At 40.0% G+C, this 24,626-nt stretch overlaps 2 protein-coding genes across 6 annotated transcripts in view; both read right to left on the minus strand.

Annotated features, from left to right (window-relative positions):
* The window catches only part of EPHA4 (EPH receptor A4), a 359,705-nt gene that overhangs the window by 331,574 nt on the left and 3,505 nt on the right, over window positions 1-24,626 (minus strand). The gene's annotated exons all lie outside the window — the stretch shown is intronic.
* PAX3 (paired box 3) overlaps window positions 1-24,626 on the minus strand; it is an 80,125-nt gene that overhangs the window by 48,391 nt on the left and 7,108 nt on the right. The window contains exon 1 of one of the 5 annotated variants that reach the window (XM_057417232.1): window positions 15,915-16,007. The exons of the other annotated variants lie outside the window; for them this stretch is intronic. The gene's annotated coding sequence lies outside the window, so the exon portion shown is untranslated. Of the gene's footprint in view, window positions 1-15,914; window positions 16,008-24,626 lie in introns of those variants that run through there. 5 annotated transcript variants of the gene reach the window in all.

Below are 24,626 nucleotides of genomic sequence, written 5' to 3' on the forward strand. Positions count from 1 at the left end.
TAGCCAGGAAAAGAAAAATAAAATAGGAAAAAAAAAAAAAAGAAAAAAGAAAAAAAAATCCCTCTGGTTAAAAATTAGCATGCAAGATCTCAACAAAAGTGATTTTTGACTGTGCCAATGCTTTTGTTTTCTTAACAGCAACAAAAAATGATTTCTTTCTTCCCCCCCCCCCCCCCCCAAAGAAAACCATTACCAGCTGTTGATGGAGTATCTTTTTAACATGCATTGTCATATATTGTCCAGTTTGCATATAAAAAGCACTTTTTTGCTACAAATCCTTGACCACCTTATACCAATAAATCCAAGATTATCACCCAATCTTGTTATATGGCTTAGGGTTTATTAACGCAAATGGGGTTCCACCAGACAGGATTGTGCTGGAGATTCAAGTTACCTTTGCACAAATGTGACTGCAGCATCACGCTCAAACTAATGCAAAGCCTTTTTGGCATATTTTGCCCATACAAAGCAAGAGCCACTCCTTCCAGCTAAACTTTACTACGCATTTTAGATACAGGTAGTAATGTTGTAAAACTTCATGTTTCAAGATGGTTCTCGCTACGCACTTGTGTTCATGTGCCTGTTATTACACAATTCTCTGCATCAGCTGGGTCAAGATTAGAGCAGTTCTTGCACGGTGCAAATTCATTATTATCTCCTCGTTTCAATAATGGTGACAATTCAGTGCGACTATGAAGATAAACTCAGGAATCTTGTCTTACGCCAGGACCTTGAAATATGCCTGTTTATGGGCACATCCATTTATGCAAATAAAATTGTGTATTTGTTTTTCATGTGTAAATTCAAGCCAGTGGAAAATTAAGCCCCATGGGGATAATTTAACTAACAATACAAAGAAAATTGTGAGGCAAATCTGAAACTTTGTCCCTAACTTACCCTGTTAGAGCAAAATAAGGCAGGAATCTCATACCATGTGTGCTACAGCTCTTAGGTACAACAGCGTATGTTAAGTAAGGAAAGTTGAAGCCTCAGCTCTTAATCTTGTTGTTTATTGTGGTTTAGAGTCTGACCCTTAACATTATATGTGGTTTAAAACTGTATTTGGACAAAAGAGAGTGAAAATTACCCTCCTAGGTTCATAAATGTGTTTGTCTTTAAGGTTTGTTCCAGAGGAAACCATGTGTGCCCTAGCTTGCTCCATATGCAAACCCTTACAAGATTTTTAAACATGCTAATGCTCACATTCTGCATCTCAGGTTAATCACGAAGGGTTTTTGTTGGTTTTCTACTAGCAGCTTGCCTACAATCCACCAACCCACCACTCTTTATGTATATATGTTGAATAATTATGAAGCAGTAAGTATTTATCACCTTTTCTGAGCAGTAAGCAGAAAGAAATACAATACTATTACTTCCAGCTACTGGCTTTCCCAAGATAATTAGATAACACAGTGGACTGAAGCCTTGGTTAGTCCAATGCTGTTCAAGTTAAGTGATTGACATGCCTCTGTCTGGCTGCTCTATTAACTGTTTCATTTTGTTGCTATTTGCAGTTTGCTTGGCTAATACTTCGAACAAATACAGACTGTTTCTTTAGCCCCTTTTTTCTCTTTGACCTTCTCCTGCCCATTTTCTTTGAGTCACTTCAAACTGCCTTGAAAAGGCCTGTTGAATACGCACAGTCCATCAGAGTCCCAGGTTCATCCCATTCCTTGCCCTGAATGCTTTACTTCAAAGATGGGCCGCATTCTTTAATTGCCCTTTGAATTAATATCAAAGGGTCACAATGCGAGTGCCAAAAGAGAAAGAGGCTTTAATGAAGCAAAGAGCTGCCATTCATTTGCAGATAAGCACGTTTTTATGCCTGACTGGTCACCATGGCTAAATGCTTCATGGAAGCAGGGCAAGGCAAAGAGACTTTTACTTAAGTGGTGATTAGTTCAAACAAACAAGAGTAAACAAATAAAAAACAACACAAACATCCCAACAACAGAAAATAAGTTCATATGGCTGAATGTGTTAAAAAAACAATCAACATCCTATTGTGCTAATAAGGCCACTAACACTTTGCAAAAGGCTGGGGTTCAGCTCTGCAGAGTTCCAGCTCAGCTCTGCTCCAATCTCCTCATTTCCCCTTCCCTTCCTCAAAAAACCCATTTTGAGGGTTAAACTTCCACCTTAGTCTCAGAACAAAGACTCAAATTGTTTTAATACAGTTGTTTCCAGAGGTATTCAAAAAATAAAAATCTCCGACTTTGCAATAATAAAGCAAAAGAATCGGCAAGTTAACTTTGCCTAATTTTCCCTGCGATGGGGCATGTTCGGTTGTTTGCATTTTAATGCCTGTGGAATAACAAACTCCATACTTGAATTATTTCTTGATTTACATTTTGCTAATGCATTCAGTACTGTGCTAAACTGTGTGAGTGTCCATCTTAATTGTTTAAAGGTCTCCCATATTTTGTTTTCGATTTCAGTACTTGGGGATTTTTTTTGGTTGACTGGCTGGTTTTGCTTATTTGAAACCTATGAAGCTGCACTAAGAAAACTTACTCAGCTTCTTAATCCTACCTATGGAATCTTCCATTTTCTCTTTAAAATACCAAGAATATAAAATTAAAATGAGAAGCTTTAACGTGCATTGTAATACAATTACAACCACAATGCAAGTATATAGAAACAAGAAGTTCACAGGTGTCTGCTTTATAAATTCTGACTTATTATTTATGGACTCAGGTTTCTCTTTGCACAGAAATAATAACTTACTTAACAAATAAAAGGTTGTTTTATTGCATTAAAGTTATCCCTCCATGAAAGAGGATTAGCTATACTCATAACAGTGTAAAGGTGCCTTACGAGGGCATTCACATCAGGAATTGTGCTGGTTTCCCCCATAACTAACAAGGTTGTAGGGGTACAAACAGCCCAGAGAAATACAGAACATGTTTATAGCCCTACTTCTTCAAAAAGGACTTCTCCTTAATACCGCATACATTGAAGCCTAACCCTGTGTGTAACATCTGACAAGACTTTCCCTTACTGACACTTCCTGTGGTTTATTTTCTTTACCCCTCCGCTGCTACCCCTACTCCTACCTTGCTCAGCAAGAGAGCTCATCACCCTGATCCCAGCTCTGAATCTTTATTACTCATCAGAACGTGAAGAACTTTGACTTTAAACATCCAGCTGGAAACTCAGTACTGACAAACGCTGGAAAAGCATCTTGCATTTGTGGAGAGAAGCAGCGTAGCAACGAAAACCACGCAAAAGAAGAGCAGAAAGGCGTAAGCTGCAGAAGAGGGACAGAAGCAGCTTGGAAGTTTTGGTGCCAGCATAAGCACCTTTTTTCAGGTTATTATCTGATCACCGTATACTGAGCAGACTGATGAGAAACAGCTCAACTGTACTGCCTTAAATTAATCGTACTGCTGAAACTTTTAACTTGGGTGTTTCTTTGAGCTAGCCTAATTTGCAATCCCATTTTAATACTTGCCCAGATGCTAGAAACTCTGAATTATCTCTGGGATTTATTTCAGTAAATGTCCAACACCACCTAGGTTGCGCCGTTCTTCTAAGGCCTGATGTTCCTCTGTTTCTGAAGCGCTACATTTTCCAGCACATTTAAAAAAAAAAAAAATACAAGTTAATTTATTGTTCCCTACATTTTCCATATTTCAGATTATTAATTTCATTCTTCCTCAAACATTCACAGACTGTTCTGTACTTTACGCTAGATTACACTGTTAGCCGCTAATGAAAGACACACTGTCCCTTTTGAATTCCTCTTCTAGAAACCACAGCACATCTGACTTCTCAGCAGCACCAGCCTCAGTACAGCATCAGAAGTGAAACTGCATCACAATACATTTAGAAATAGTTCCTTGTACACCACCTCCACTCGTGTAATGCGAATGTTTTTCATGTTTGTACATGAAGTATGCTTTAAGGGGAAGGCTGCGGGGACAGAGAGCCAAGCAGCAGATTGACACACAACACAAGCTCAGGGCTTGAGATGGCAAAGCCATTCCTGAGGGCTTGCTCCAAGGCAAGGGACTGATGCTTGGCTGGCTCACAGCACTGAACCATGCACTAAAACAGCCTCCTCTATGCCGCAGCCTCACAGAAAAACAGGCGGCAGGTCAACCTGGGTGCCATCAGGTTTGTTAGCTTCACAAGCAGAAGTAGAGGCTCAGACAGAGACATCAGGGCCGCGAAGCTGGCACAGCCTTAGCTTCACCACTGTGCAGGATCTCACTGCTATCCGCAGTCATGATAGATGCTACAGTTCCATTACAGGAGCTAAGACCCTACATTTTGAGCAACACCAGGTCAAAACTAGTTCAAGTCAAACACATCTACCCGCACACTAATTGCCACAATTACTATATTGTTGAAATGATCACCAAACATATCCTCTCATGACTAGGACTACAATGGTATTCACAGCTTGTATAGATGTTCTTTGATACAAATTGCTCTTACTCGTTAGCACGCGGTCTAGAAATATAGAAAAATGTCACAGCTATAATTCCTAACTATATTATATAAATTGCATATACAAAGCTAGATCTGGAGTTACAGGTTTTCAATAAGGATAACTAGACTTCCTATTGGGAGCACACTAAGTATGAAGCTAATAAAATAAAGCAAACAACTTAGATGTTTTCCGTCTTTCAAATTTAAGTAACACTGCTTTACCCTTATATATTTAAAAGAAAAAACAACCAAACCATAAAACATTAAAATAGAAAAAAAAATGGATTTCCCTATTAATTCCTTATTTTGTCTGGTGTCATTCCAGCTTCTAGCATACATAAATACTCTAAATACAGAAAACATATTTAGAGTTACAATAATAACTGTTCTAAAATAGCCTACTTAAGGGGCAAATCGGAAAAAACATTAGTCAAGCCACCTGACTTACTCATTACCATAAAGACAGTTAAATCACTTTATTTTCTGAACCAGAGGAACTCTTTATTATTGTGATTATCATTATTGAATTATCAAGAACCACCATAAAATTCAAAATGTAACCAAATGGATTTCTTAGTGGTTTGTATTACGTAAGTTCTTTACCGATATAAAGCACCATTCATAGATACAAACCACTTTCTACATAATGGGGGCATGAACATAACCATCACTACTGCCCCTTAAATAGTTAGCTGTCCATACAGTACTGTTGAGGGCATATGTGCTCCTGGACAGTATTTTCCTGGAAGTTTTGTGACAAATAATACAGGACCATATTGTGATAACTGGATTTAACTATTCTCTACTTTCTGCCATCTTTTCAATATTATTTGTGGTCCTAAATAGGATAACCATCAGGCTTCAAACTCTGATTATTCAGCTTTTTCTATTATCTGCAGCTTCAGTAGTAAATGCTATACAAAATAATACAGTACTGACAGTGGGTTTCTGTAATTATTATTGTTACTAAACAAAACAAAGATAAATAAAATGCATATAATGAAAAAATGAATCAGAATACTTTAGTGCTTAACAATCATATAATCTTCAGGAGATTCAAAGTACTCAACTACAACTTGGAAAAACAGCACTCCTTTACCATCTAGGTACTATGTTCAGAAACAGAAAGTCCCAAACCTGATACAACCTGCTATTTGCAACCAAGAGCGATCTCATGGCTATTTCAATAAGTAATTGAAACCCAGATGTTAAACCTGTATCAACACACTCCTAATACCATATTTGACTTAATGCAGAGTTCCCAATACAAATCATACTGTTGTTCAGCCTACTTTAAGTTTGCCAGCACAGCACATCCACAAGAGCACCCTTCGTGTGGTTTATGCAGAGCCAAATTCAGGTGGGAATGTCCTCATTGATCTCCTGCCCAAGCCCTACCTGCTGCTGGGGTATCTCATCAAAATCTTATGGTCTTCCTTAAGAGCCTAGGAAGTTTTAAGCTAAGTTGAACAGATGAATTGGCATCTGACTTTAGAAAAAGAATCTTAAAAGAACACTGACGCCAAAAACACAAATCAGATGTTACAAAACATAAAATCCTCAGAGTTCAAGACTGAATTTCTACCAAAATGCCTAACAAAACCAAAATCTATGGGAAAGCATCTAGATACACTTTTACTGTGCCGTTAGCTCTCAAGCTCCTCTGCAGCAGGACAGCCACTCTCCCAAGGCCTCCAGTTCTAACACAACAGAGTCCTGGAAAATGCCAAAGGCTTTAGACATATTTTCCAAAATTTTCTGTATTGAACTTTTATTTTATGAAGTTCAGCCTTCATATTTAATTTCCAGCCACTCCAAAGTTGTTGAGAAGAGGATTTATGTGTGTTGAAAAAAAATAAATAAATTAAAAAATCCTTTTTTTTTCCCTACAAGTTTCATGGTACTTCTGCTTAACCTTAAATGCAAATTAACAAAAGGGTTTGAGGGGTTTTAGTCTGGAAATGTTCCGTGACAAACTTATCAAAAAACAAACACTTCAGACAGTTACAGAATAGGGGCTTCAATTTTTCACGTATACAATACAACCATTTTCAAGAAAAATTAGAAGCCATATAAGAGAATGAAAATGTGACCATACGTTAATTCTTTAATCTTAAAAGACCATTGCTGTGACCCCAAAGCACATGCTATGATGTAATCTACCCTACACGCTCAGCCCAGAGGGCCCAATTCTACTCCCATTAAGGCAGTGAGAAGCTTACTGACTCCAATAGAAGCAGGCTGCTCCACAAGCAGCTCCCAGCCGAGGATGGCAGCATTTAGTTGGTCTCAATCAAACCACCAATTCTGAACCACAGAAAATATTTTGTGATCAAACAAAACATCACCATAACTTCAAGAGTTAGTGGGGAGATAGGAGGGACTCTCCTGAAACACTGGTCTGCACTTAATATCACAGAGACCCCCGAAGCACACTCATTTTAGATGAACCTTACTTTTTTTATTTCCCCCTTAGTCCCCAGTAGATCTCAAAACCTTGAGGCCACTTTTCTGCTCCACCATAAAGAGCAAGCAGTGACTCCTGTGCAAGGTTATAGGATTTAAAGAGGAAAATAAATAGGATCCAAAGAAAATTTCCAAACAGATATCCTGCTGAAGGCCTCAATAGAAAACATTTGTCATGAAGTAATAAGAATTTTCATAATTTTGGGGAATAGCTTTTTTCAAAGTAATTCTCTTTTTCACCTGCTTAGGACTTGACCATGTATGGCTTTAGTTAAGTTTTGTTGATGGCGGCTCATGTTTAACCAACTGTTTTTAATTTACAAATTAAACTTGTCAGAAGTAGAAATCCTTCCCTTGGAACCCTTCCAATATGTCAAGAATTAATTCTAATGAAAACGGCATTGCCTAAATGCAGGATGGCCAGTTACTTACTTTATTTACACAAAGTCCTTCTCAGTTTCTTTGATAAAAGCAGCTAAATCTTTTTCCTCTTTCATGTTTTGTCAGCACTTGATTCCTTTTGTCCCCTGGCTATTTGCCTAGCTGTGGACAATAAGGCAGGAAGAATAGAAGCAGATTGTTGGAATGGCCCTCAATAAACCTAATTATGACATGTTGACTGCACTCACCATGACATATTCAGGAGATCCAGGCTTATTCAATTACCCTTGCCAGGTTTCTCTTTCAGACCTAAAGTTATCCTTTGACTGTTTGTATTTCTGAACAGTATTCATGTTCATTGTGAAAGAAAATCCCCTGGACTTTGAGGGGTTTCTAAGTTGATGCTGTTATTGTAGCTAATTTTTATTAACTGAATAATAACATGATAAAGAAATAGACTTTTGTTATGTAATAAGAACAAATCAGTGTGTGCTTAAAGTTACACCTTTCTTTCCTTCCTTCCCTCCCCTCCCTCTGTGGAAGACTGACAGCACCCATAACTTGAGTTAATAAACAAACGAGTTTTCTCAATCTGCATTTAAATTTCAATGACACCGAATAGAACCTCACTGAAAACTTTTGACAGCCACAGAAATCTTCCTGAAGTAAAAATTACAGCATCCTCCTTCCCACAAGCCTCTTTATCCTCAACATCCAACAGCAGCTGTGGTGCACAGTGCTGCAAGAACCAAAGACCATCTTTCCACCCATCTTTGCACGTCAATAGCTATTTCTATATCTATTTGAAGCAGCGTAGACTAGATTTTTAATTACAAGTCAGACTATGTGTTAAGGGAGCAGTTTATTCCATGGAAAAACCATTCAGGAACCATGCCAATAGTTTCTGCAAGGCCACTTCAGAGGAGCTATGTGTCAAGTGGACAAAAGAATAAAAAAATGAAGGAATGCTAAATGGAGAGAGAGAAAAAAGCAGCCATGATCAAACTCAGCTTAAACGTCAAATGGCTCCCAAAGAATTAATATTCATTTCTGTATTTCGAAACACTGCTCAGTTATAATTAACTGGTTTGCTGCTACATTGTCTGCTATTTCCCTGAGCAGCTCCTGCAATTTTAGATTAACAGAAATTCGCCAAAACAAATTGGAAAAAGAAAATAAGCTTTAAAGATATTGCATGGATCACCTCTTTTTAAGCTAAGTGACAGATCAGATTTACTCATTACTGACACTTCACAGGTGAGGAAAGATATTTTGCCCTGTTAAAAATGAGTACTTCTACTGTTTGCTGTAACAGCCTCCACTTTTACTTTTCAGGACTGCCCCAGCCAGTAGAGTCAGAGCTAAGTCTTTCCCACCAGCTCTGGTGCCTGCTATCACTGTACGATGCTCTGCACAGAAACACTGCAGGAAACAACCACCACAAAAATTGCTTCCTTACTTCAACAACAGACTGCCAGCTTCCCCACATCCCACAGACTAACCAGTCTGTGTAAACCAGAGTCTAGGGAAAAAGGAAAAATGTGAAAATATTGTTTCTGACATTTATTCACACTCAGACCTCTGAAGGACACTTTTTGGAGTGAGAAATTCTGGTCCCCAGAGAAGTTCGGTATCTCAGAATTTGTTTTCCTTCTGGTTAAGAACAGAAATCTGAACATGCCTCAATAGCAGAAAACTGCAGAGGAAAAATCTTTTCAAAAACATTTGCTTTGTCTCAAAAGCAACTAAAAAAAATTAATAGGCCTTTAACCTTCATACTCTAACGGTAAGAGCTTAAAAATTAGACACAATTTTTAAAATATCAAATATAAATATTTAGGTTTGTAAAATGCTGAAATGAGTGATTTTATGCAGCCCAAATTCTTCCTTCATTTACTTCAGAACAAAATGTTGCTGTAATTGCCATGATCTGATGGAAGTTTCATGCTCAATGTACTTGTATCCTCCCAGCAGAAAACGGTTCAGATATCTCCTGATCAACGTAACCTCTAAATAGTATTTAGAAAGACAACAGCACGAAGTATTTCAAAGGACATCAACAGTGGTCCAATGGAGTGATGCCCAAAGTGTCTTGGATATAGCCTCATTTACTATATTCTCAGTCGCATGGAACATATACATATGTTTGGGTTCTGTTTGAAACTTGGGGTCTGGGGTGGGTTCTTGTTTTGAGTTTGTTGGGGTTTGGGGTTCATTTTTTTTTTTATTGCATTTTGTTTGGGGGTTTTGGGGCTGGGGTGTTTGGTTCTGGTTTTGTTTTTTTAAATTGGAGACTTTAATGGGTGTTGACAGTGAGCCCTCTGAGCAGCAAAAGAAACATAATACACATAAGACCCCTCTGTTGGCATCCGCTTACAAACAAAAGCGGGTACAGCTTTGTTTAAATTGTTTAATACACATCTATTGTAACAAGTATTGTAACAATGATTTACTTCTGGCTGCACAAGCACTGTGTCTGGTCAAACTCAACTCTGCCCCAGTACTGCCTCAGCAACTCCACAGTTTGCATGTATCTGCTGTGTTTATCTAATTCTTGCTTGTGTGGAACATGACACACACCCAACAAGCAGAAGTTACAGAGCACCATCCTTAAGATCTGTAAGGCTTCCTAAGAATACATTTAGGGCACTAATACCAGATAAATACATACATCAGACTATAGTGTGCTTTGCCACCATATTACACAAGATGTATTAGAAGTGAACACAAATCTTTCAGATTTATCTCAAATACATGGCCTTATTCATTCCATAACTTGTTTTATATAATTAATTAAAGATCTCTATAAACATCAATTATATCCCCAAAGGAAAATTAGAAAAATAATTACACCTTACAGCACAAATAGTCCTATGCCTGGCAGTACATCCTACAAGCCCCTGCTCAGGAAAAAGTCCTCAGTTGTTCAAACTGTACAATTATCCATGAAGCCAGAGTTAGATCTCTGTTACACTGCTGGAAATCAAAGGACTTCAACAGGGGCACAACTCTGATCTGATGCCAGCAGGCATCAAAATTGATGTCAGACCAGAATCTGGTCTTAAAACATACTGTATTAGGGCATTAATTCCTGCCAGCTTATTGGAACATCTATATGGAAGTACAAATTTGTAATGCCTCAGTCCATTATTTCATGTTTCACAAGAGTAATTAGATCAAGTCAGAATCTCAAATTATGCTGGTTTCCCCTTTGTAACCTATCAAAACATACAAAACAAGATTAGAAATTGTTCTCTTACTAATATTTGAATTGACTGAATTTAAGTGCACTGAATCTGATGCTGAACTCCTTACGGCACTTTCTTCTCCATGCAATCAACGGCAGAAACAGATAAATGCCCAAATATATCCTGGATATTCGTGTAACAGAAACTTGCCTGTGGCGCATATTCCATGAGTGATGAACACCTGATGAAAAGTGGTAGCAAAATAAGAATCCCTCCTGGTCCTCAGCTTTCCCCTATCTCAGTCTCTGACAAATTGACAGTGGTTTAAATTACAAGAAGGAATAGGGTAAAAATAATACCCCGAATTTATCTAGTACTTTCCACCAAGGACATCAAAAGACATTTACTTATTTCTATAAAAATAAGTACTTTGAAGATGAGAAAGCAGAGACATGATCATGGTCAAAAAAGTTATATTCAAACTGCAAGAGTCTGTAAACGCTCCAGGCAAGTGGGAACCAAATTCTCTCATTTCCCAAATATGTTTCAAACTCTGTAAAACTGAAGCAAAACAAGGACGATTACCCAATCCCATTAACGGTCTAAGACTGTCAGCCCACAACAGAACCGGGATCCAAAATGCTCCTCTCTACTTTTGAAAAACTAAATCCCCACTGACAACAGTCTACCGAATTCAAGCCTGCTGTCTCATTTTCAGCTCTAAATCCTATTTATTCTTTCACCATTTTCCCCAAAATGGAAGATACAAATAATTGTAACTGTCTGTTCACAGACTCGATTTTCAGAGAGTTGGATGGCATCGCGTCATGCCAAAAGGCAAAACATGAATAAGTTGTGGTTTTGTGTGTTTGAAAACTATTATAAAACAGCAGCTGTTCAGATGACCATTTTCCACAGCTGCATGTATCTTTGTTCTGTGCTCTCTGATGATCCCCTTTGCTTCGCTAAATGCAACTCTCTCAGCAGCAAAGCTGAACTCATCTGAGATCCCCAGTGCAGTGGTCACCATCTTTTTTTCCATGTAGGGAAGTGTTCTTCAATAGATGTGCAGTCACATAGGAAATTTAAGCCAATCAATACTAAGGCAGCTTTTCTTAGTTACTTTTCCACTGATGGCTTCAAAGCAGTCCGTAACCTCTGTCTATATAAACCCTGTAATGCACCCCTAGCAGATATAACTGCAACTGCTGCTGTTGTGGGCAAATCATTCGTTTTCAACCTAACACTCACAGAAACCCCATTTCCCTCAGACACCCTGACTGAAGCCAGGGATGCCTGAGTATGTATGACAGGCTCGAGCCAAAGGACAGAGCATGCAAAATCTTCCACATCATCCCAAAGTCCTGCTTTCCACTCTCAAAGCCATCAACCCAAACACAATATGAAACAGAGTTCCTGAAACATGTTATTGCCAGCTTGTTCATAATTGCTGGTTCTTCTTCCCTGCTGAACGCATAGCTAGCTGAATGAGGGTTGTCATGAAGAAGGACTCAAATTGTAAGTCTGGCACAGCTAGACAATCAGGGTAAGAACACAGAGCAAGCACACAAACAACCACCACTGATCTCCTTTTGCAGGACTGAAGCCCAAATACAGGCTAGCCCCAAACATGCTTTGAGAACAGCCCACCCAAGCCTTCTCTGATGCTCAGATACTTCATGGGAAAGGTGACCCAGCACTCCTCTCCCACAGCGTTGCTTGATGACTGGCCTCATGATGGCACAAGCTGTGGGATGGCATATGCTGATGCTGACATACCACCCCTGGATATGGGCTGGCAGAGGGCTTGCTCTCTTGCCTGTACAAGCATTTCTTGAGTATTAGAGCAAAAATGCTGTAATATTCCTTTTGTTCCAAAAGGTGACTGTCTTTTGCTATCCCACTTCCCAGAAAGCAAATAGCCTTTTGTGCATCAGCAGGAGGGTCGGCATAGTTTAGGCCTGTGGCATGGACAACTCTGGTTTGTGGTATTGGAAAATAAGAGCTGCTTTCTCCACTAGACATCCTCTGGTTTCTGTGTTGTGCCCCTGCCTTTAACAAAGGATGATGTGACACAGTCTGATAAAGTAGCAGTACTTTCTTTTTGCATGCCTCCATAGCATGCAACACCAAAACTGGTGCTTAAATCCCAATTTGACCTAGATAAATGACTCCAGACTGCTGTATTTAATATACTGTAAAGAAATTCCTAAGTAAAAAAAAATAAAGCTTTTAGAATTCACAAAAAGAAATGAAGATGTAAGGTCACATTGAAGAGCTTTGTCTAGATGCTATTTGGAGTTTCTATTTCCTACCACATAAGCATCCCCTTTACAAAACCTGGCACTGTGTGTTACGTACTAACAAACATGACGTTCAGTGGCTGCTTTAATGCATAGGAGTTATATCCTTGGACTACTTTATATTAACGTATCAGGGCTATTCTCTCATCTAAAAGGCAATTTATAGTATATGAATAATGAGTATTTTTTGGAGGCAGAGAAATAGATCTTCCCCAGGAACACAATTAGAAAACAGCTTCCCCTTTCATTTGGTACCTTCCCAGCAAGGCAGAAGTGGAATTTCTGAGACCTATTTATGCATAAGCAATAAATGACTCATGGGATGAGTTAGTACCTTCCAAAAAGGCATATCAGCTGGAGACAAGAGATAGTTCAGGCTAGGCACCTCAGTTTGCACGTGATCTATTGCTTCTTCTGCTACAGGAGGAGAGAGACAATTCCCAGCATAAACAGCTCTCCCCATCTTACCTCAAGGAAAACCTGTCAGGAAAGAAAGAGCCTAGCAAGTTTGTACTTTGGCCTTTGAGGTTCTTCCTTGGCTGACTGATGCTCGCCCATACATAACTAGAAGAAAAAACTTCCATTGTGCTGCTCTTCACACCAAGCATATTATTCTCCAGACAAAAGCTTCGAGTCTAACTTTTAAACACACCTCTCTTTAGGGTGTACTGTTTCTAAGCCATAAAATCTTTTTTTGTTCATTAAAAAAAAAAGGAAAAAAAAAAAATAGGCAGCTTTTCCCCCGCAGGCAATCTACTCTTCTCGGTAGGTTTTTTTATTACATTTTGCAAACGGATACCACAGATGCATGGCAGTTAGCAACAGAACAGGCAGTTAGCATCCTTAGAAATACAGTATTTTTCCACAACACAGTCCCCAGTGGCTTATCCTGCATAGCTTTAAACATGAAATACAACCACTGTAGGAATTCCCTGGTTTTAGATGAGACCTGGTGAATAATCACGCTCCCTGAAAACACTTCCAGCATCTGGCAACTTGATGCTATTTGCAGGGTCTGTGTGCTGGGTCAGGGCAAGGATGCAGGAGCAGGGCAGGGGGTTAAGCAATGAACATGCTCAGCACCTGCTTGCTCTCTGCCTGATTCTAATCAGTATTCTCCTCTCATGCCCAGGAATGCTAGAATTCCCAGTTTCCTAAATGAAAAAGAAACAAAAAACTTTTTCTCCCTCAAGGAAAGGATGGAGGGGGACCCTCTTAGTTTAGGGTCTGACCAAATTTTGTTAAAGACAATGCAAGTCTTGTCATTAAATTCAGCAGGCTTTTTTGAGGTTTATGGAAAATCTCACATGCTTGATGCTATTAGAGGAATTAATGGTGTTAAAAAACAAATTAAAACCACAAATGAAACCCCACAACTTCGTGGTTTAAAAACCTGCCTGTGACAATGCCTCAAATCCCTGGAGATCAGTAAAAAGCTCTTTGTATCAGCAACTCTAAAAATCAAATCTTGCCTTACTGCAAATTGTACTGCACTTGCACATCCAAAAACTTTTTTTTAAGACCTGTTGACAAGTTCAAGCCAGTTTATCCAACTGGACCTGGCTCCTCAGTTTTTTGGCTCATAGTTCTATGTCCAAGTCACTACACTACTTCTCTCTGTCAGGAAAAATGCATGTTTGTTTTTTTTTTAAAAAAATAAATACAGATTAAAAAAAAAAAAGAACGTTTAAAACCAAAGCCAAACAGTTCATCTCTAATCAGTCTGTGTAACACAAAATCCTACCACTGAAACACTTCCTGTTTCATAAAAATTTTGAAAGCTGCAGTTTTGAACTATAAATACTAACAATATACACCAAAAGAATGTTTAAAGCATGGGGTTTGTATCCTCTTTTTTTCTGCTCTGTTTGTAATTCTATTGAAAAATACAATAGTAAAGAGAAAAAATCCAATTTAAAAGGAATAAAATGTTTTAAGCAACTATCCAGAAGTTACGATACATTCTTAGAGACTGCAACAGCAACACCCAGTTCTAGAGAACAGTGCAAGACCTGCGTGCCCAGTCACAACCACATAAATTTCAAGCATCAAGTATTTGCTTAGAACCAAATATTATTTGCATATATTATTGAATAGATTTTCCACACCACATATTTAAGAAAATTGCAGGCTATTCATGGGAAACCCAGCTAAACCAGCATGAAGTATGTATCGTTAGTTGTTGTACTCCATAAAACACATTGTGGCTCAGAGCCTTAGTGTATATTCAAGCAACACTTCTGAATTCATGAGCTTAATCCCAGATCATGCTAATTATTGTTCATTTACTTTTACTGTAAATAACAGCAATAGAAGCATTAGAAATAAATATGCTGAACCTTGATCTGCTTCATAAATGCACTCACCTGCAGCTCTGTGCCAGGAGTTACGGCATTAATATATTCAGTTAAGAAGTGCTCTGCACCACTGGCCACTGGACCAAAGGGCCCTCACTGGCCCCTCTACAAAGAGCCTAGTGTTCCCCAGCTCTGCAACCCCAAAGGCTGGAAGTCCAACTGCTCCGTCAAGGGCAGGCTGCAATCCTTTCTAGCCACAAAGTGCTCCGTCTGAAACATCAGTTCATCTGGATTTCAGGTTTCAATCAATGAGCTGAACCTATATAGTACTTTTGGTTTCTGGATCCCAGACACTGGGAAATACCCTTGAGGGAGGAAAATACAATTTCCAACTGATTTCTAAAAAAAAAAAAAAAACTTAAAAAAAAAAAAAAGCCCACATAAAAACAAAGAGAAGAATTAGCCCAACAGGAGCAGCCAATGCAGGCAAATCTCCTATACACCAGCCCCTTCTTCACTGCACACACTGCCAGGATGCACACCAACAGGAGACAATAAGAGAAGAGTACAGAAAGCAAAATACAACAGCTTCTTTTGGCTCTGGAGGATCATGGCCCAAAGGCAGACACCAGTAACTGGGGAGGGGGAGTGAGCAGTACCATCTGAGCTGGCTCAAGGCACAGGCAACTCAGAAACACTGAGAAACAGGCACTGGGAAGCACAGAACAGATTATACCAATTCAAACCAGTCCTTTTCCAAAACAAACCAAACTCTTCTAACATTAATTCTGCTATGACTACTTTTTTTTTCTTGTTTGTATTTAGGGGTATCACTTACTTACAAACACATTGGTCACCAAGATCACTCTTCGCTGCTCAAAAAGGGCATTAAAAATGTTATCACACTCTAAAGATGCAGAACTACGCTCGTCACACACCCGTCAAAAGATTATTAAAGCCTATGGAAAGATACCTTCAGTGGCCCATTTCTCACAGCTGTGGGAACTTCAGCAGCAAACCAGCACCAGCTGTTCAAGCTGGGGGGAGCCATTTACCCCAGATCACTGGGGCTTGCGGCATCTACTCAGAGCTGAACATCACCAAGTGCAAAAACCGCCTACAAAGCACAACTGCAACTACCACATCTGCACCTAGAGAACACAATAGTCCTGTGGAAGCTTTAAATGTCACATTAAATAAAATTAATAGAGAGTACTTACAAGCCTCCCAGAAGAGAAAGGCAGAGCAAAGAGCTCACATCAACTCCTAGCTGGACTGGAAACCAACCCTTAACTTAAAGGTTCTGCACCCAGCCCTGAATATTGAGGACACTCCTCAGTGTGTGGAACTCAATGAAGCACAATGAGTCTTTTAACCAAAGCATCCTGCCCTGCAAAACTGGTTCAAGGTACCCCAAGCTCATGCCACCCCTCAAAAGCCCGGAGGCTAAAATGTGAACAGCAACACAGCAGTAAGACAAAGGGCATCCAAAAGACTTCCCTCTGCCATCCCAGGAAACCTGCTGCTCTGTATGCTCTCCCCACACTGGCCAGTGGCCAAAAAATAGGCACAACGTGGCCTATTTCTTTAATGACTTTTCTGCATGATAACACCCAAGATTGAAAACAGATGAGTCCCTGCTCCACTCTTTGATCACCTGGAGGATCTCCTCTCCCCCCCCATTAATTTTCATTTATAACTTCCATTATCAGGGTTCACATACTAGATGTATTTAGGATTCCTTTAATGCTCACTTTAATACTCAGATTAAGAGAAATATTTGTCATCAATCATCCATCTTTTCAATGGCCAAGAAGTATAGTAACTTTCTTCGAATCCTAGCTTAAGTTCTTCCATGGCCAAGTGACCTCTAAGAGCTTGGAGAAAACTCCTCTTTATGCCTGTCATAGCATAGGGTTTGACAGCCGTTTGAATTAGAGCTCCCGATTTCTTTCCCAAAATTTCATTTGCTGCGTTGATTAGGATCAAAAGCCAAGGGGCGGAATGCCGTTGAGGAGGACAGAGTACGCCTCCCCTTGTGGTACCCTTCAGCCAGGGAGGAGCCAGAAATCATACGGCGCAAACAGAGCTCTGCCTCCCACCCTGCCGGGACTGATGGAGCAGATCGGTTACAGAGCTTCTTGCAGCAGAGCGCCAATGACTTTCCCTTTTTTTGCTGAACTATGTATTAGAAAGATTTTAAGTGCAGTTCTCTAAAACAGCTCTTTTTAATTTACTTTGCTTGTAACATCTTACTTTAACCATCCTTACTTGCCATGTCAGATCTCTTATTTACCAACAAAAATAGATGTTTAGCACTATAAAGTCTTGCTGAGTCTGAGACAGTGAATGAGTTCACACAAAACTGAAACATAATTAAACTTTCATATTGGGGCCAAATTCAACCCAAAGGAACCCACACAGCCCTGCTGAGAGCAGGGAATTGTTCAGATTCAAATGACCGTACAGTTTGTCTCAAGACTATTTTAAATATAGACGGAGAAGGAAATAATACAGAAATAAACAAAATGTCTGCTGCATGCAGCCATTTTGCATTTTTACCAGAGGAACTGAGCGTCCCGAGAGCCTGCAATACCTTTCATTGCTTGATTCCCCAGTGGGCACTAGCTCAGTGCAGGCTGGACCCATTCACCTGCCCCAGCACGCAGAGCATGCAGTTCATGCCAGTCTCAAGGTAGTTCGGAAGAGGTGGATGAGCAGTTAGTTTTAAGGGCTTTTCAAAGGTAGTACTGCATTTGTTAGAAAACAAACTGTGGGTGCTCAAGCAACAGGCGTTTGTGTGGTTTTCTCTCTAGCTGCCAAATATTTGAGCATTTTTGCTTGATCCTGTTGATTTAAAAGGGAGCAGGTCCAATCAATTGTGCAAAGCCAGGGATGAACCCACAGGGCTTTTTCCTAACTGCAACGTCTATTGTACAGTCTTCTAAATAGATTCCAAAATGTTTTTTTTTTCTATTATTTTCCAGTTCCACAGATGGTAGCAAAGAACACAATTAAGCTATATACCATACATGGACAGCTACCATGGGCAGCAAGAGAGGTTAGAGCATACAATGTCTCTCTCTGCACTACATGTATTAAAAGAGGTACAGAAAAAAGTGTCAATCTCCCTCTGCCCAGAATACTGCACCATAAAAGTTTGATGACTACTCATTTAAAACATCGCTCCTTCTGTAAGCAGTCCTTACCCAGATAAATTTTCTGGCTTTGGACTATTAGAAGTGGGCAGATAAATTTGCAGCATGGCAGTTATGTGAAACTACCCCTGATTATGTGGAAATACTGATGATCTAATTCATAATTTCTCACACACCAGTGTCAGTCCCCCAGCTGCAGTGGAGTTAATCTTGATTCATAACTTGATAAATGGAGTTCCTGAGGTTTGTGGGATTTTTTTGTGGGGTTTGTTTTTTTGGGGGGGGGGGAGATTTTTTCGGTGTTTTTTTTTTCACAAAAAACTATACTTTGCAGGATTTCATTGTGAAAATGGGAAAGCAGTGCTTTTCACTTTCCATTCTCACATTTATTTAGCTAAACATTTGCCACTTCCCTTTCTCCTGTCAAAATGCCTCCTTCCTGAAAACAACTTCATTGGCTGCTAGTGAAACCAGTAGAAACCTGACTTCCAGCTACTTCTGTGCAGGTTTCTTTTAGCCACTCAGCCCAACAGCAGGGGCTGGGTAGGTGTCCGAGTGTTCGTTTGGAAAATGATTCCCCCAGCTCACACTCCAACCCCTCAACACCTCACACCAGATCAAACAACCAGTCCTTGAGTCAAAACTAAAAGGAAGTCCTGCCCTTCCACATCACCTTCAGCAAAAAAAGAATTTTCTGTGGAAGCAATCCTCGCTATTCTGTTAGCTTGTTTTTTATAAAACCTGTCTCTATTCATCTCCACCTTTCTCTGAGCCAGTTAAAGATATAGAGAAGGAAAGTAGTTTTAAGTCCAATTTGCTTACACTGAGTGGTGCTACTGCCTCAAGGGGGGGGGGGGGGGGGGGGTGTATGTGAATTATACATTGGTTATATTCTAACAAAGAAGAGAGTAGTTTTGCCAGAAGAGCCGTAGTTGTTGCTCTTCTGGGCTGGTATATGGAACAGATCCCAATTATATCAGCATAAACAGTCCTACTCATTTAAATAAGGTGAATAAGATTTGACGGGGGCTGAATAAGCTGTCTGCTTGCGGAAACGTCAGCTGCAGTTTATACCTCATACTATCCAAACCACTGTGATCTACGTGACAGTATATCTGATAAAGAAATTACTACCTAGTCAATTTTGGATCAGACATCCAACATGAGGCATTGCATAAATGCAAAAATCCTTAAGACAGGTCCTTTTATAGGCATGTGCATGATATAAATACTGTTCATGTCTGGCAGAAAGTCTACATCCAGGCAAATATCCATTAGGAAAGGAAAAAGAAAAGAAAAAGAAAACAAGGTAGAATGTGTGTCACTGTTCCCAGTGCAGCTCTCCAGCAAATGAACAAGTTGAGTTCATGGTCTTTAGGAAATTCGTCCCTAAAATGCTTTCAAAGAATTCTAGCTATTACTCTGGGGCAAAATGTCTCCTGGAGTAGCTCCGTACTTGTAAAGCATGCACAGACTGATATTTTATTCAGAGATAACCAGACAAAATGAAAACAGAATGGGATGGAAGGAAAGGGAATCAGAAAATGCTGATTTTAAAAGTTCTGGTTTATCCCTTTACTCTGCTGTTTGCACTACAGCAGAAGAGGCTCACCCACATAAAAATCAATGTGACACCAGAGGAGGCTCTCCGGCTTTAGCAGGCTTCTACTACTGTTTGTGAAGCTGATTTCTGTGTCCAGATATGCCAGTGATCTGGATCTAACGCTCACATACCCTACAATTCAGATGAAACTTCATATCATAATTACAAGCCAACATAGCACATCCAGATTAAACAGCCTTTTCTACTGAGGATGTGGTGGAATATATTTTACTATCTCTGAAATAAGTATAGCTTTCTGTAATGCAACAAGGAACTGATTATTCTCAAGGACTCTTGCTCACTTTTCTGTACAGCCTGGCTGACCTGATTTTCCTCCTTCTATTTTAGAGGAAGAGCAGTACAACTGCCCTTGCTGATGCAAGCAAAGTCCATAAAATCAAAACTGAAGAAAATACACACAGAAATACTGGAAGCTCGTTTGTCCTCCCTCTATACTGAGAGCCAAATCTGGAGGACTAGCTCACCCCTCAAACTCCCTTTCTTTTATTGGCAGCCCTGGACTCTTTATCTATGTGATTTGGTATGCAAAGACAACTTTTCTTTTTCCACTTTAGGCTGCACTCATCAAAAAATTACATGCAACAAAATTACTTTTACTAAAATTCACTTAAATATCATGTATTTTACCTGGGGTAACAGTAAAATTTCTGTGCACGGTATACTGAAAATAAAGTGAATCAAACAAAACCAAATCCAATAATGATAAAGAAAAATCCTCCACAAAACTGGAAGAATGTACAGTGCATACATCGAACAAACCATGAAAAATAAGGATTCCATTCAAATTTCACATCTCATTAAAGACAATTTGGCCGTTAATCCATATGGGTTTAGGAGCAAAGAAGGATTTTCCAAGACAGATAAACTGAAATGATCCTCCTTTGATCTTCGAGGTTAAGAATCAGAGACAATGGAAGATGAACAACAAGGGGCAGAACTACTGGCCTTTTTATGTGCCACAATGGCATCAGCAAACAACTACTTAATCAATATTTGGCCAGGGACACTGAAAACTTTCTTTTCAAATTTTAATTCGTAGTTGTAAAACAACTGTAGGGCAACCAGCGAGATAAGACATTAAACTGACTGCTTAATTGCCTTTTACTGTCCTAGTAGTTATAATATATGCACATTTGTAATAGTTCGTGAATCTTTATTTACTGGGATGAATAAATGACCTGTCAACAATTACATCAAACTCCACTAACTAAATAATCTCGGCACATGGCACACTTTAATGTGTCCTCAGTGAGTTTTAATTTCATTATGCTTCACTTTTTTTTTCTAGGCAGAGTGATTTAAACTGAATTAGTTTAACAGCATGGGGCAGGAGTACTCCAGGGCAAGTAAAGTTAAACGCTGTGCTCACACTACACTAAACAAGGTCTTGTGGTGAATTATATTACTGTACATCATTTTTATTAGCCAGAGCTCAGTGTTTGGGGAGCACTTGGAAGTATCCCACATTTTTATTTCTATATTTTGTTCTTTCTCTAGCCACATGTGTTTGTTACGTAGGATTTAAAGTGACATTTACATGGAGAAATTCACATTGACTGGCTTGCTCTGATTTATTGCTTTGTGTTTCACTCAATTTCTTCTTAAATTAACCAGAGAGCACTTTGTAGTTCTGCTTCATTTCCCACTGCAGTTTTATTACACAGCTCTGGGGACTCGTGATAATTTATCACTATCAACTTTATTGGCTTCCCTCTTCTAAACCCTGTTCCAACCCTTATCAATAAGTAAGCCTAATACCAAACTAAAACTTCCCCAAGTAAGTGTTAGATAAAAGCATTGTCTTTGACTGATACAAAAGAAAATTAGTATTTGAAATCAGACCCAGAAAAAAATCCGGTTTAAGCATTTCAGCAGCAGCAACTTTTACTTTCAGCATTAACTGCTAATTAGTTTTTTATTTACCTAATTAAAAGCCCTGTCTGTCTGTCTGCTGATTCTATCACTACCTCTGTGTAAACACAGATGAAGAGATCTTTGCCCTCGATAAGAGTTTTGCCAGAGAGTTTCACTCGGGATTAGAGTCACGCTCTTGTTTATTGGGCACTTTCTATTAACAGAACAGAACAAATTTGGGCCCCATTCCTGCCTGCCCCAACCCACGTGAGTAACTTTACACACATGAATAGGCTCTTTGAGTGGGACTCCTCGCTGTTACCCGCATATGAGGGCATTTGCAGAAATGGAGGTCTGATACCCGATCCAGTAAACCCATTTTACACCCTAAACCTGAGGATTTCCCCCTCGAGCCGCAGTTGCTCAGCACATTATAGAGCCAGTTTCAAGAAAAGCCTGATCTCTACCATGGTAAATTCCTACTGACGTCAAGGATTTTACAATCATAGGAGAATCCAGAAAGCCAAAGATAAAAGTCACGTTTCTGAATCAAGTCGTAGCCACACTGAAGTCAACCACCCATGTTTCTTACCTCAGCCTTTCAATAATGACGAGACCATTAGATTATTAAGACTTTCAGAGCAACCAAATAAGATGCAAGCTTTGGTACAAATTCAAGTGGTTCTACTGATGCGTGTGAAGCAACCCTGACACTTGCTAAAATAACATTTGCCTTTGTTCTAGATACACAATTAGAAAAACTGGAAGCGATGCGCACAGCAGTTCTATTTGAACAAGTGCCAACTCTTTTTAAGTTGAAGAAAGTGTCCCTAAGATGGCAAAAAATGCAAATCCATGAATGAAATCATCATTCATGAAATCAAGGGATATGATGTATCTGTATATTATTTCAAAGAGACGCTGCCAGAATGAGTAACACCCTTTCTTCCCAAAGCTGGAAGTATGACTAGCGCTTATGTAAGGATATTAGCGTGCAGTTAGTCTGACAATTAGCACTCTCCTCAAAGTCCCGCAGCTTGCCTTCAAGACAGGAGGGCACAGGCTGCTCCCAGCACCTCTGGAGTAGAACTCCACTCTGAAGTCACCCAAAACACAAACATTTAGCAATGTTCTGAAAGCGCTCAGCGTGCTGGGATGTTGTGCTCTTGCTTGATGGTGAGGTCAGCACTGATCGCTGAGGTCATCAGTCATTATGATTAGCTCAAAATAATGATTTGGAAGCGGGAGCCTGGCCCAGAACCCCACAGGGATGATGGGTCAGGGAGAAGAAAATGTATTTGAGTTGTGCAGTATCACCTACATTGGTATGTGCTCATGCAGCTCCTGGCTTTTCTGTCCAGGACTGGAATCTCACACACTACTGGGATATGAGGAAAGAAAGGGGAAAAAGACAGACAGAAAATACTGTTAGCACTATCTGCCTTGAGCCAAATCCTGGAGTCAATAAGGAGTTTTTCTTAATTAAGCACTATTTTCTTGTCAGTTCCTGAGAACCTCAGAAACAAAATTCTGTTCCAGTTACATGAGCTGATTTCTTAAACCTGCTAGTGATGAAATTCCAGTCTCAAGAAGATAACTGCCTGCAGCCACAGTCAGCACATTTCATTCAATAAGTGAATCTTTACCAGGAACACTGAGCAGGAGAACACATTGCGTAAGACACAACAGTATTTCACACAGCAAATAAGTCCTCTTACCACTGTGCCCTGGGACGAGATGCTGGAGCAAAATCACAACAAGCCCTGCATCAGAAAATCACAAGCAAAGTCTAAATCGGCGTCCGCTTTGCCCCATGCACTGGCCACTAACCCAGCAGTCTACAATGCAGAAATGAATGGGATGACTCAAAGCAGTATCTGGTGCCTGCATGCTAATCCTGTCCCTTAATAAACTGCCTTTATTAGTTTTACAACCTAAAAATAACTGGCTGCATGATACTGACCAACTGTAATCAAAACATCTGCAATCCCATCTAGCCTGAGCTACCCTTTAGATCATGTGCCACCACTTCAAAGCCTGTGCATCAAGTCAGTAATTGTAACATTGCATCTAAATATTTAAGCTAGGGGCTGGTAGTCGCGTGTCCCATTTACAGTCAGCATCTGTCCTCTAATTCCATTACAGTACAAAGCAAAAATGTTTCCCAAAACTTGCAAACAGGAAAAGCATCACACAGCTAGAGAAGCAGCAGCAGCTTGAACTTTCTAGCTGCTGAGCAGGCCTTTTGTGCTAAGGTCCCTTTCCCCCCTCCCCGCTTCAAACTCCACATACACACACTAAAATAGGGGTGGTGCCGAAACTGTATTAATGTGAGCCTCAGGCACACAGAAAAAAAGAAAAGAGGAAGGGGAGGGAGAGGGGGGAAGGGTTTGGTCCAAGATGAAAGTAAGAAGGAAATAAAGGAGGCAATTTAGTCTGCTGTAGCCTGAATTGCTCTCAGTACAGCCAAGGGTAGAGGCTTGGGATGAGTAGGGCCCTTTTTGGACGGGTGCGCATGACTGAGGGAGGATCCGCCAGGACAGGGCCCGGGGGCCAATTCCGCTGGCTGGGAACAGAGGCCCCCTTTGAGGCCGGGCAGGGGGGTCCCGGCCCCAGCCCCAGCCCCAGCCCGCACGGCCCGCTCACAGCAGGCCCGAGGACCAGCTCTACGCCCCATCGTTTGAGCGCTGAAAGCCGCCGGTTTCTGCCAGAAAACAACAGCTATCTTATGAAGGGGGAGTTATCAGATTAGTCAGCAAACCATGCCGCGCATAACTCCCGCTAAAGGTACAAGCGGCTCCCTCTTCTGTAGCGGTTATGCTAAAAATATGCCCTGATGTGCCATATAAAGGCACAAAAGTTTCTCTCTCATGTTCTTTATTTTATGGCTTATGCCTTTAAGAGAAATTTATCACGCA

The sequence above is a fragment of the Pezoporus wallicus genome, unplaced genomic scaffold (assembly GCF_028554395.1).
Source record: "Pezoporus wallicus isolate ANWC-B61680 ecotype Strahan unplaced genomic scaffold, APGP_CSIRO_Pwel_v1 contig_360, whole genome shotgun sequence".
Lineage (NCBI taxonomy): Eukaryota > Metazoa > Chordata > Aves > Psittaciformes > Psittacidae > Pezoporus > Pezoporus wallicus.